Below are 14,621 nucleotides of genomic sequence, written 5' to 3' on the forward strand. Positions count from 1 at the left end.
TGATTTGATTTGAGAATTTCTCTAACAAACTTTAACAATTTATTATTAATTTATTAATAATTTCAATTTTGATTTACATACTTTAAGTTAAATACATAAATAAATGATAAAAAAGTAACCATAAAAACTACTTTTCCTTTTAATAAACTGTGCACTTGTGAGTTAGAAATTAGTGTTCTGGTATTTTTTAACAATATCTCATAGGGTGTAAGTCATTTTAATATGTCTCTAAGCCAAAGCAAACTTAATAAATGTGCAAAAAAACAACTACATAATTCAACTTTCAATGATTTGTAAAAATGCAAGTAGCCATCTTAGTGTCCATAGAGCAGAAAAGTAAAAAAACAAAAAAACCAAGTGTGTTGATTGTATCGTTGACTTAAAACAGAGCCATTACTACATATTCTAAACATCTTTCTTTGATGTACACCATATCTCAAGAAGGTTCCAAGACTACAAATACAATCCTGAAACTCAAAGTATCAATAATGTAGTATACTATCGGTAATGCAATACAATAAAGAAGAAAAATTACACTGTTGCAATAATTCTATAGTCATATAAATTATTATTAAGCACAAATTGAATGCATATAAATAAATAAATGAAACTGAGAAGACTTAAAACTTTAGTTTTGGATTAAAAACTAAAGTTATCATTATCATGAACTAAATATAATTATTTAAATCAAAAAACTTTTTAAGCAATTATTTTTATATTTGGAATGTTATATAGTAATATAAATCAAACTGTTATATAATATTTGAAAAAATTCATTAGAGTTATCCTTCATACAACACAGTTTCCAGTTTTGCTCTAACACAGTTCAAGAATTTGGGAAATCCTTCACACAAACTTTTGCAACTTTTAAATGCAAATGCCTTTATTCAATATATTTTTTTCAAGTAAGCATATGTGTTATCTCAAATTTGTCCATGAATTTTATAATATTGAAATTTTCAATTTATTTTGTATCTTTTGAGTCTAGTTTAATGAAAACTGATATTGCTATTTTTTTCTTCCTCATCCTAGCTTTCTTATCAACCAGGTGTTGTTGCTTTCAGATTTTAGTCTTTAAAACTGTCACTGTGTTTTGTTTTTATACATTAATCTTTGTGTTCAATAAAGTTTATTTAAACATTTTTAGGTGTTATTAACCTTTTCTAACCATAGTAAGTAATCGTAAAAACGACAAAAATACAGCAGTATCTCAGTACTCAAACTGTCCCCAACTTAAGCAATTTGGTATTCGAATACAAATTCTAGAAAAAAATCACTGTCTTCAATTGAACAAACATTAAAACAAATTTTTGATTAATAACATATTTTTATTTTGTTATATATAAAAACTTTTTATGATAAAAATGAAAAAAATAAAGACGTTACTGATATTTCTAATCAAGATCAATAAAAAAAGCTCAGAAAGCTTTGTAAAAATAAAAAATGCCCTCATTTAGCTAAAGTTAACATTAAAATATGGCTGTGTACTTTTAATTGTGACTGTTGATTAATTATTGATTGAAAATAAATTATTGGTTGCTTTAATAAACATATTTATCTTCGTAACAAAAAAGAATAGTATACTTCTGTTAATTTTTGGAACCCAACCCTGTATTGCACTAGTCCTTTGTTTTGTATAGCATGGATTCACCGAACAAGGCAGTTTTTTGGAACATAACTACTGTATTATATGAGGGATACTTGTATTTATATAATTATCTATTATTATAGTAACAGATGATAGTTATGAATAAGAAAATAATAAAGCTCATTATATTCTTAATATTTTTTTTAACATTACAAATTATTGTCATTATAGTTAAGAGTTCTGTACAGTAATCTATATATATAAAAATGAATGTATGTATGTGTGTGTGTGTCCTTCATGCATTACCACACCGTTTATCCGATTGCCGTGAAACTGTGGGAAGTTGTTTAATATACTCCAGCGAAGGTTTGTGGCATAGTACGATTGCCTTGAAGCTTTGGGAAGTTTTTTTTTAATACACTCCCGCGAAGGTTTCTGGCATTTACCCTAAAATAGATGGCGCGCGTTTACACGAGCATTCGAGCACAGTGTGTTCGATCAATTTCAAATTGTGAAGACCATTTCCCCCCTCCAAAAAATATCTCTATATATGCATTTATTATTTACGATATTTGTTATAATTTTTGTTTAATCACTTTATTTCAACTTTTTTTTGCTAATTACGTATTCGCTCGAACTTTGTTAAAACTTTAACTGTATACCGAACAACAACCGAAGTTGTAGAAGGAAATTCGCCTATTTTACCGATCTAGGGATCCCCTTTTCCAAATTTTAATATCATCTAATAATTTAAAAAGACAAATTACAATAAAACGGTTTATTATCCAACTATCAGAAATTTCACAACATGCCAAGGAAGAGAGGAAGGAGCAATTAAATAATTAAAATTATAAAGGATTTAAAAATATATATAAAAATGGGGAATATCGCACTTCTGACAATCGCTGCGAGTGTGTGGGCTAAATTTGGAGAATCCGTGCTTCTCGCATGGACAACTGTATGTGGCCGGCTCACGCGTCGAAAAACCTTCCGATTTATTCGTGTACGCACCAGACGGAAAAACAAAAAATATCGTGTATCCACAAACACTCCAATAAATAAATAGAATTGAAACGACACTTTGAAATGTTTTCCCGATGAAAATGAATAATAATAATAAGTTTCAATAAAAATGATAAAATGTAAATTGAATTTTATCATAACGAGTTTGCTTGAATTTCCTTTCTTCTGAGATTGCAGCAATGCGCGACGGGTAAGCTAGTAATAAATATAATATTGTATTAAATGAAAGAAATATCCTTTAAATTCAATAAACAGATACTGTAAAAACTCAATAATCCATTTTTACAGAATACAGCAAAGTTACTGTATTTTTTTTGTTTTTTGCTATTACCATAATGAAATACATATTGTACTGCATTTTACTGAATTACTTCCAGTAAGTCTTTATTTCTGTACAGTATGGTATTTAAGGTACTGCACTGTATGTAAATTATGTAAATACTGCACTATACAGCAAATAAACAGTTGGTTCATTGTACAATACTGTAAGTATAGAGTTGTGTATTAATTACAGATTGTAAATTAATTTTTTGTACTGATAGGGGAATTTTATTCTTATCTGTCACATCCTCAGTTCCAATCTCTAATGGATAAGAGTTTCTATTATAAATAGATTTTATTGATAATCATGAATTATTTTATTTTTATAAATTTAAAATAACATAGAGTTTGCTACAAATTTTGCAAACTAAAAATTTATAAAACTTTTATTCTAATGAACAGTTCCCTTTAATAGGTAAGCACCAGTCGATAAACAGCTAGCTGCAAGATGAAAAAGTTATAGATAGTACCCTCTAATAGTAAGTATGCTGTGCATTGGAGAAAGATAAAGGTTTATTATAAACTGGAAAAGTATGTGCACAATGTCAACAATGCCACTGCTACCGAAATATAATATTTCTTGCCATGTATTGAAATAAAATTTAAGTTGGTTGCATTGTTGTTTGAATAATGATAAAGTGAAAAATAAATTACCAGATTTATTCTATTAATAGTCATACCTTATTCTCAAAGAATAGAAATAGTAATCGTCCTTGAATACTAGTTGTGGATATTACAAACATATGGGCTAGAGTGTTTAATTAAAGAAGACAAATTTACAAGTTCACAGCGTGTAGTTTTAGAATGAATGAGTGTGTAACGTATTATAAACTTGAGTTGACATTTAACAAGTATACTGGAAGTAGTTTTAATGCTGTAAAATAATGGTTGTCCTCACAGGAAATAAATTTGGTTGTTTTAATAATAGTCATGACTATTATTCAAATAAATTCAGTATAAATAACATCCTCTTATAGTAAGTGCCCCTAGTGAACAGTGCAGCTGAAGATGAAATTTAAGTTATAGAGATTGCACTGTTTATTGGAATAAATTATGTATATTACAGTAATAGCCTATATTTATTTAATCAATTTTAAATTTTGTTATTGACTTATTTTCATAAATAAATAAAATAAAATATGTAAACAATGATTTAAAAATTTTGATATAATTTAAATTACTATACCTCTTTATCCAGTTCAGTTAATTTTGAATTTAATTGCTTATTTTCATTCAAAATTTCTTTCTTCGATGCAGTTGCAGAATCTAATTTTTCCTGAATTTCATGACAATGGTTCTCTTTTGTTTTTAAACTTTTCTCAAGCTTGTTAACTTTTTGAGTTAATTCTTTATGTTCAGCTTTTAAAGTATCGATATTAGTTAATGTTTCTAGTTCAGTTCCTTTAGACGAAGCTAATTCTTTTAACTTTTGCTGTAATTTTTCTGATTTATTCTTTTCATTTAAAAATTCCTTTCTCAAATCTTCCAATTCTTTTTGTTTATTTTCATTTTCACTGGTCAGCCTACTTTCTTTATATTCAAGATCTTTTTGTAAAGAAATCAATTCTCTCTTATATTTTTCTACTTCTTCTTCAATGGTTTCCTGAAATGCTTCTCTTCCTCTTAAAGTTATTTGCAAATCATCTGTTATAAAAAAATTTTTTATTTTATTATTCAATATAAAAGTAATGCAAAAGCATGTTACTCCACACTCAATAAACAATTTAGCCATTAAAATATACAATGAACAAGTACTATACAATGGAAAGAAATATTCAGTAAAAACTAAAGTGATCTGTTTATGTTAATGTCTTTAGCTTTTACCTTTTCACTAAGTGATATATATATATATATATATATATATGTATTTATGTATGTATATATATATATGTCAGTGTAAACAAAGACACAACTAGGGAATACAAGTGGGGCATGTGACCTGAGCACCAGGTGAAAGGGCACTGAGAAGAAAGGCAGACTGGCAGTGACATGGATGGTCTCATGGTGCATTGTAAAATTCACAACCTCTGGAACAAGAGGGTGCAGGGATCTTAGTGTGACCCAGGTAATAGAGCCTACTTGCATGTCTGGTATAAAAGTGATAGTTACAAATAAAATATACATGACAAATAATGGTATTTATAATCTAATATAAAAGTAAGTTAAAACATAAACACTGATATAAAGACGTAATAAGTAATATAAACTGTAAAAATAATAGACAATTACAGTGAAAAACTATATAACAATTTTTTTGCACTGAAATTTAAAATAAATAAAACAATTAAATAAAATTTCTTCAACAGCTAAACTGCACTTATGGTATGAGGAAAACCAAACTGTGTTAAACTCAATTGAAAACTTAGTAAAAAACAGATAAAAATTTATTGCAAGTACTGTAATACTTGGGGTGCTCAAAAATTTCGTGGTAAAAGGAATTTATTAAAATAATTATAAAGTAACAACTGATCAAAATGTTTAATATATAAAATCAGGGAATACAAATCTCACCCTTGTCACCTCACTGAAATCAGTATATGGGAGATGATTTATTTTATTAAATAAAAAATAGATATTATTAAGTGCTTTTGGGATTTTATTTGGATTTACATATACAGTACATTTTGAATATAAGACAGAAAACTTTAAAACAATAATTTTCACTATCCTGTTTGGTACATAGTAGTAAAAATTTTATTTTAATAGTCTATATGTAATAAAACTCATTGATAAAGTATTCAAACAAATATTGCATTGTAAAATCATTTGATAAATATGTATCACTTTGTAACACCTTTAACATGCACTGCATTTTGGAAGTTTTTGGGGAGTTAATTATGCCAACCTCCTCATCACTTTCTTCAGCTGCTCCAACATTCTGTGTATTGTAGCGACTTCTTCTATTACAGCAGAACAGATTTCTTCTTCTGTAAGGAGTTTTTCAGAAGCAGATACCTTTGTCAATTTTCATCCATGTTTTGAAATAAGATAGTGACATATTATCAGGACTTAAATCATCATTTTCCTTCATTTCCTCTTCAGCTACATCTTTGAAGTTTTAGTAAATCTTCCATGCTTAAAACAGTTGACAATCATGATTAATATAACTTTGTTCCAGTTTCATTTAAGAAGGTAAAAAGAATCTAGAAAGATGATATTTTTTAACAACTTTTCTGCACTTATTTTTTTATTTCAATGTCTTAGAGAAGTCAACTGCATTTCAAAGTATAGAGTGGATGAGTTTTGGATCATCAAGTGATAAGCATTAATCTGCTAAAGTCATGTAAATACATGATTTTTATGCAAATTAAAGTATTATAATCTAATAAAAAGGTAAGTTGAACATAAATAATGGTATAAAAACATAGCAAGTAAGACAAACTGTAAGACAAACACAGTGGAAAATTATTGATCCACCACATAATTGTCAATCAACAGAAGAATCTTTTACTTAAGTTTCCATTCCCATTCCAATAACCAGTTGTTAAAAATTACTGCTGTCATCAAACATTGCTATTAGGATGATAAGCAACCAGTAATACTCTCATCCCTTTAAACCAGCAAGTTTTTGATTTTTTTCTCTATCACTATCAAGTCTAACTATCAATATTTTTTGTTATAAAATTTATTGTGGAACAAAAATAATAGTACAGTATTACAGTCTCTCTTTGTGAAAAAAATTATCAGATGGAAGTAAAAGGTTCTAATTTGGATGAAAAAAGCAAGTTTTTGTGCAGTGAATTGTGTTAAAATAAAACTAAAACTGAAAAACTTTTGACACTATACAACAAAACTAAAACTATTGCTGGAGGGTGGCAGGGTGGCATCAAACACATTTTCTGTTTTCTGTTAATTATAAATGGTTGCATAAGTATTTAGGCATCATTTGGGACTACTTGGGATGGAGCACAAATTTACATGGAATTTTGCTTTATGCAGTACTCAGTTACATGCAATCCCTATATAAAACAAAGATGTAATGTATTTAAACTTTTCAAGATTTTACTCTTATGCCTTTAGTATAAAATTAAATATTTTCAGGGTAAATTCATTCTGATTGTATTTGAAAATTATCTATTAACCTCACATAAATCTGAGCAATTGTTCAAAGTTAAAAATAATCAAACTGGAATGGTTTTTTGATCTATTAAAAGATTGGTAAAAACAAATAAACCTTTTTAGTATGCAATAAAGATTTTACAACAAGACACAAATAAAACTTAAATGTATGTCTAAATAGATGAATTACATAACATTGTAATCATGATGTTTAGTGAAGTTCTAAAATCTGTATTAAACATATCTCTATACCTTATATTTGGAAAAGAAAACAATAACTTCCTTATTAACAAAATAAAAAACTTGGCTTAGCATAGGAAAAACTTAATTGTATTCTATTCTTTGTTGTTTATAATTGTGTAACCATTCAACTTACTCATTTACTTAATTTGTTAAAGTTTGTATAACTTAAAATAATTATATTCTCAAAAATATTTTTCTGTATTAAAACTAATAAAATTTGCTATATTTTTCTGTATTAAAACTAAGAAAATTTGAATATTCTATTCACATTTTAAACAGGTTCATATTCAAATCTGTTAATCCTAATATATGAAAGTCATCATTCTGTTTCTTGTCTATTATTTCAATTTAAGCTTAAAATTCAGTCCAAAAATGTTTCAATTCTTAAATATCTGTTTGGCAATCTTAATAACAGCTTTTCTGTTTCTTTAATGATATGATCACGCCAAGTATTCAATTTAATAAATTATAACTACAAATAACTGTCAAGAATAATGAAATAAAATATTTAAAACAGATTTTAACATGTGTTTTGTTAATTATAAATGGTTGCATAAGTATTTAAGCAATCATCTGGAACTACTTGGGGCGAGGACAAATTTACATGGAATTTTGCTTTATGCAGTACTCAGTTACATGCAATCCCTATATAAAACAAAGATGTATTGTATTTAAACTTTTCAAGATTTTACTCTTATGCCTTTAGTATAAAATTAAATATTTTCAAGGTAAATTTATTCTGATTGTATTTGAAAATTATCTATTAACCTCACATAAATCTGAGCAATTGTTCGAAGTTAAAAATAATCAAACTGGAATGGTTTTTTGATCTATTAAAAGATTGGTAAAAACAAATAAACCTTTTTAGTATGCAATAAAGATTTTACAACAAGACACAAATAAAACTTAAATGTATGTCTAAATAGATGAATTACATAACATTGTAATCATGATGTTTAGTGAAGTTCTAAAATCTGTATTAAACATATCTCTATACCTTATATTTGGAAAAGAAAACAATAACTTCCTTATTAACAAAATAAAAAACTTGGCTTAGCATAGGAAAAACTTAATTGTATTCTATTCTTTGTTGTTTATAATTGTGTAACCATTCAACTTACTCATTTACTTAATTTGTTAAAGTTTGTATAACTTAAAATAATTATATTCTCAAATATTTTTCTGTATTAAAACTAAGAAAATTTGAATATTCTATTCACATTTTAAACAGGTTCATATTCAAATCAGTTAATCCTAATATATGAAAGTCATCATTCTGTTTCTTGTCTATTATTTCAATTTAAGCTTAAAATTCAGTCCAAAAATGTTTCAATTCTTAAATATCTGTTTGGCAATCTTAATAACAGCTTTTCTGTTTCTTTAATGATATGATCATGCCAAGTATTCAATTAAATAAATTATAACTACAAATAACTGTCAAGAATAATGAAATAAAATATTTAATTGTGTCTGCATCTTAAGCTATTAAAAAAACTTTTTGATGAAATGAAGAAATGTGCGACTTTGTTCCTGTTGTTTTTCTGATAAATTAAACTCTTTATTCTCTTAGTTTTATAAGGAACGAATCTGTCATCTTTTCTGGCTTAATTACAACTATGTATAGGACTTTGCACTTACATGTTGACAACTATTTATGTCAGGTTGATCTTGATTTTTCTAAGCGAAAGCAATTTCATGAATTTATATCAAATTTGTAAGTTTATACATTTTAATCAAGCATAGCACCAATAAAATTATGATATAAAAATTTACATTTATGCAGAAAATGTGATAACAAAAAATTATATTCTGATATCAGAATATATATTATTAATTTAATTTCTAAAAGTTTTCAAGATGCTTGTCTCATTTTTCCATTATTACCAAAGTATTAATCTCAGTTAACAGCAAAAGAAAGAAAAAATGAAAAAAACAAATATTGATAATATGCAAATGAAAAAGCACAAAATCTATAAATATGGAAACTTTAGACGTATATTTAAGTTCAACGCCTTGAAACAAATATATAATTGTCTCACTACAAAGGAACCTCTTTAGTATTTTCATCAGCAAGCCTCGTAAAAATATACTGTCAAGGTTTTCTATTAAAAAATAGTCTTAAATAATATAATACCAGATAAATGCTTTTTGTATATAAAATATTCAACATAATTTATCAAGATTATTTTTATTAAAACAGTATTAAAAAAAAATTCTCTTTAAAACATGTATCAGGTCAGTCCATAAGTTCGTGCGCATTTTTATCTACAAAAAAAGCAACAAAAAATTTTAATTAAATTTTATTTCAATCTATAATGTATTCACTATTATTTTGTACAATTTCTTGCCATCTTGATGGTAGCTTTTTAATCCCGTCTTTGTAAAATGATTTCGGTTTTGAATCAAAATATTCAGAAATAGCCTTTTTTACATTGTTCTCATCCTCAAAAGTTTTTCCTTTTAAAAAATTCTGCAAACTCCGAAAAAGATGATAATCACTGGGAGCAATATCTGGCAAATATGGTGGATGAGGTAAAATTTCCCAGTTGAAGCTTTTGAGTTGAGCAGTTGACGTTGTTGTCAGTTAGCTATTGACAGTTCATGTGGTATCCATTTTCCTAGCTTTGAAACTTTTCCGATTTGTTGTAGATGTCTATGAACAGTTCCATGGGATGAATTTAAACGTTCCGCAATTTCATCAACTGTTAAAGATGGTTCTGCTTCAACTAGTGCAGAGAGAGCATCATCATCAAAGTCAACGGGTCTTCCAGTACGAGCCTTATCCTCCACACTAAAATCATTATTTCTAAATCTTTCAAACCACTTCTGTGCAGTCCTTACACTAATTACAGTTTGATTATGAACAGTATTTAATTTTTTGGCTGCATTTGTAGCATTCTCATCACTTAAAAATAAAAAGTATAAAACATGTCTCTTATATTCATCTGTTACTTCCATTTTAACGAAAATAAACAACTGAAATGTTCCTAATTCTGAACAGTATTATATGAATAAAATCCAATTTAACACTTCAGTGTAAAAAGTATCACATTAGACTGGCATTTTTAACAGTAAAACAAGATTTTTCTCAAGCTCATAAAATGCACACCAACTTATGGACTGACCTGATAATAAGACTAAATACATTTATGAAAAATTAAAAGTAGATTTTTATCATTTAAAATTCACTTTAGAATACTCTAATGACTTCAGTGTTTACAGTGTATTAAAAATAACAATGGCAATTAATATTTATTGGGTATTTACAACATAAATTTATAAGACAAAGAGAGTTTTAAGTAAAAACTTATAATATAAAATGCTACTTGTATGGATTTAAACTGAACTAGTTCATAACATTAATTATTCATTCGTGTATCACAGAGTTCATAACCATCTTTTACTTCTCAATCTCTTTTCAAAATTAGATTTTGATTTGCCTACTCTTTTTATACTGACACAAAATATGAATAAATTACAAATAGTAAAATATAAAAAATGAAATAGAAATAACAATTTTTTATTACATATTAGGTTGTTCAGAAAGTGATTTTGTTTTTTTTTTTACCACTAGTTTGGTTACCTCTGGTTTAGGATAATAATACTCTACAAATGTAAATATATTTAAAAAAAAAAAAAAAATTGAATTACATCACTTCTGGTATTATAACAAATGAACCTCTTAACAAATACTGGAGGTAATATAATTCATCATACAAAAAAACCTTTCCTAAATTTTGAATCGCATTCGTTTCGTTATATTGTTCCATTCCACATGCATTTGAATTCCTTATAACCATAGCCTGATGAAGACCCGGATGCAGTTGAAAATGTTCACTGTTTTGTAAACATGTATCACTGGAGTTACACTGAGTGTATCACTGTGTGATGAATTCTGGTATTAAACAACCAATCATTTTAAACTTTTGAAATCTTAACAGTTTATGTTTTAAACACTAATAACACAATGCCAAGAAATAGTGAAATTTCAGAGGCTGAAATTCAAAATATATATGATTTACAAAGTGCTGAAAAGTTTCAGACAAATAGCTACAATAATTAATCATTCTAAAACTGTTGTGCCCAGTGTATAGACAAAACAAGAAAATTATGGAAAATGAATAATAGTGGAGAGCAAGAAAAAATTAACTGACAGAGATAAACAAAAGGTTTTCTTCCTTAAGCCCTGGTCACACTATGCGATTTCTATGCGAGTCGCGCGCGTCTTCTTGTGGTCACACATTGTTCGTTGACATGAATAAGCCTGAATAAGCTCGATCAATCTCGATTCTGTAAAAGTATTAATCCTCTAACTATTCGCCATGATGATGAACTATTTTCAATGTTGTCACTACATGACTTGGCATAAAGGTGTTTGTTAATTGGATGGGCGTTTGCAATCGCATTACAATCGCGACGATTGTAAACTTTTTGTTTCTAGTTGTGGTTGCAGTCATGCCAGTTTTCGAGGGGGGATTACTAGTTAATGGGAACAGCCGTTGCGGTTGCAGTCGCCTGCACAGCTGGAAATCGCATAGTGTGACCAGGGTTTTACAAAACATTAAGTAAATTAGCAGCTATCTACTAGACAAGTAGCTACTAATTTACCAAAATTTGTGCCCCGTCAGACAATATGATGATGTGTTCGTAATGATAGAAATATAAAATACTGAAAAATGAAAGTGATACCTAATTTGATACATTTTCACAAGCAACAAAGACTTCAATAGGCTAAATCTATCATGAGCTGGACCAAGGAGTTATCTGATGAAAAAAGTAGCTGGACCAAGAAAAAGTTATTTTCTCTAATGAAAAAAGTAGAATTTAGATAGACCAGATGGTTATGAAAATTATTGACATGATGTGAAAAAAGAGAAGCCAAAGTTAGAATGAGTAGTCAGTCAGGAAGTGACAGTGTAATGGTTTGGGATGCTTTCAGATTCAATGAAAAAACAGATATTGTCATTTTTGATGAAAATATGAATTCTTCAATATATCAGGATATGTTAAAAAATAATTTAATTACATTTGGACCTTTAATCAACGGAAGTAATTGAATATTTCAACAAGACAATGCAACACTCCGTGCATCAAAATCAACTAAGATCTGGTTTATTAACAAAAAAAAAAAAAGTATTAGACTGGCTTTCTACAAGTCCAGATCTTAGTCTAACAGTAAAATTTATGGAACATAATAACAAAAATAGTTTTTGGTCAAAACAAGCATTATCATCAAGTAAATCAGTTAAAATTAGCAATTATAGATGCTTGAGAAAATACTGAAGTGAAACAATTGCAAAAATTGATTCTAACTATGCCTGATAGAGTGTTTGATGTTATTTAAATAAAAGGAGGTTTAACTAAATATTATATAATATGAATTGTGCCAAAAATATGGTGTCCTTATAATTATGTTATATTTAAAAATGCAGTTAATTTCAAAAACAGTTTAAAATTATTTTACATATCAACAAACATTAATGACAATGATTTTTAACACTGTTTTATGTTTATTATTATGTATCTAAAATTTCAAAAATATAGTTGAAATTGAAGATGAGTAATTAAAACTTAATTGTTGTCCCCATAATTCTGTTACAAAATCGAAAACGAAAGCCAACAAGTGTAAAAAGCATCATTTTATACTTATTATTTTAAGCTTGTGTACATTTCTAAAAATTCTGTCTTTGTCCCTGTTGTCTTGTTCCTTAATTTGTTTAATTTCTTTCATAATTTAGCAACTGTTACATTCTTTAAGTCCATGCTTTTATAAGTTGATTAAAACTTCCCATTCATTTTCTACTGTTTACTCACTACCAGAAGTTAAGTATACATCAAGCTGACAGTAACAATGCAAGTGACGAGATTTAAACCGTGCACGCCCTATTGGCTGGAGGCAGTATTAATGTTCTACATCAGTGATTGCCAAACTTTTTGAGCCACCACCCCTTGGTTCCATAAACTTATACCCAATGCTCCCTACGCCATTTTCCCTTGTGTGAGAGAGGATTTGAAATATTCATAGAAAAACTTTTATATGAATCTCACATATGTCCTTATCATACTTTGTTCTCTACATCTGGAAACCATTAAACATAATGTTTCTTCTTATCTGTTTTAACAAAGGAAAGGAAAAGACATTTTCAGTGACCCAACTGTGAGAGCCTGGACTCGATGAAATTTTATTTAACAACAAAATACATATATATATATCTCATTATCTTATTTAAAGAATAATGCTTAAATTTCACATATTTTATGAAAAGAAAAAATTTATAATTTTCCCAACACTTAAGATTGAAGGATGTGATTGTAATTTTCTTTGGATTCACTTTCTTTCAAAGGTTACACATCTTCTGAATGTGTCACCAGGAACAAATGACCAGAATTCAACTATTGGATATAGACTGTAATATTACCAAAAAAGGACAAAAGTAGCGAGGGAGAGGACCCCCAAAATAAAAGAAAGAGAGCAAAGATGACAGAGACAGTGTGTTTGTCAATTATCTCAAATTGGTTGGAGTCAAGGTTTGCTATCTCATTGGTCACAAGCCTTGACCTTCTCGAACAGTTCTCCCGCTGTTCCACTATTTTGGATATTGGATGATTTATTCTTGAAGACATCCATGTATCTGGAAAGCTACCCCTCATCCAGGGACATCATATCAACATCTGCACCTCTAAGAAATCTTCAGAACTTCTCCAGTGGCATCCATCACCCATCCTACCCTTGAAGTCCCGAGGAAAGGGTTCACCCCTTTAAACTTTTAAGGTATTTATCAACCTTGGTTTTGATTGTAAACTCTCTCTCTATTAGGGATCTGACATGATTTAATTGAGAATGATACAGATCTAGTTGATTTCTATATGGTTAATTCTAGTATGTACATATGTGTAAATAAGTTTATATAAATAAATGGTATTTGTTTAGAAAATCTATCACTGAGTGTACTTCTTTCTTATGGTAAGCTGTCTCTCAAACCATCTCCATCCCAAATCTGACTGCCTACAAATGAGACCACTCGTGCCAAATCTGACTGCCTACAAATGAGACCACTCGTATTATTCTAACAGCCATCGTAATTTCTGTGTCCTATAAAACACAGTGGTGTCAGTCCCGATTAGGGAATTCGATCCACGTCCTTATTTCTAATCCCGGGATTTCGGGATTATACTTATTCAATCCCGGGATCCCGGGATTATTTCGGTATTGAGGGTTAATAAAAAATAAGAAAATCTTACAGAAATCAAAAATCAAAATTTAGACAAAAATCAACGTATTTTACGGTATACACCTAGTTAATTTAATCACTCTAACTAATCAGACTTAGAGTCAGACTAACCAGACTTAAAATCACTGTTTCATGTTAAATTTATTCTTTTTTAA

General features: G+C 28.2%; 1 pseudogene; it reads right to left on the reverse strand.

Moving 5' to 3' along the window:
- Window positions 1–14,621, reverse strand: part of LOC111640594 — a 68,451-nt pseudogene that overhangs the window by 44,178 nt on the left and 9,652 nt on the right.

The sequence above is a fragment of the Centruroides sculpturatus genome, unplaced genomic scaffold (genome assembly GCF_000671375.1).
Source record: "Centruroides sculpturatus isolate CEXI.00-Female unplaced genomic scaffold, Cexi_2.0 scaffold1365, whole genome shotgun sequence".
Lineage (NCBI taxonomy): Eukaryota > Metazoa > Arthropoda > Arachnida > Scorpiones > Buthidae > Centruroides > Centruroides sculpturatus.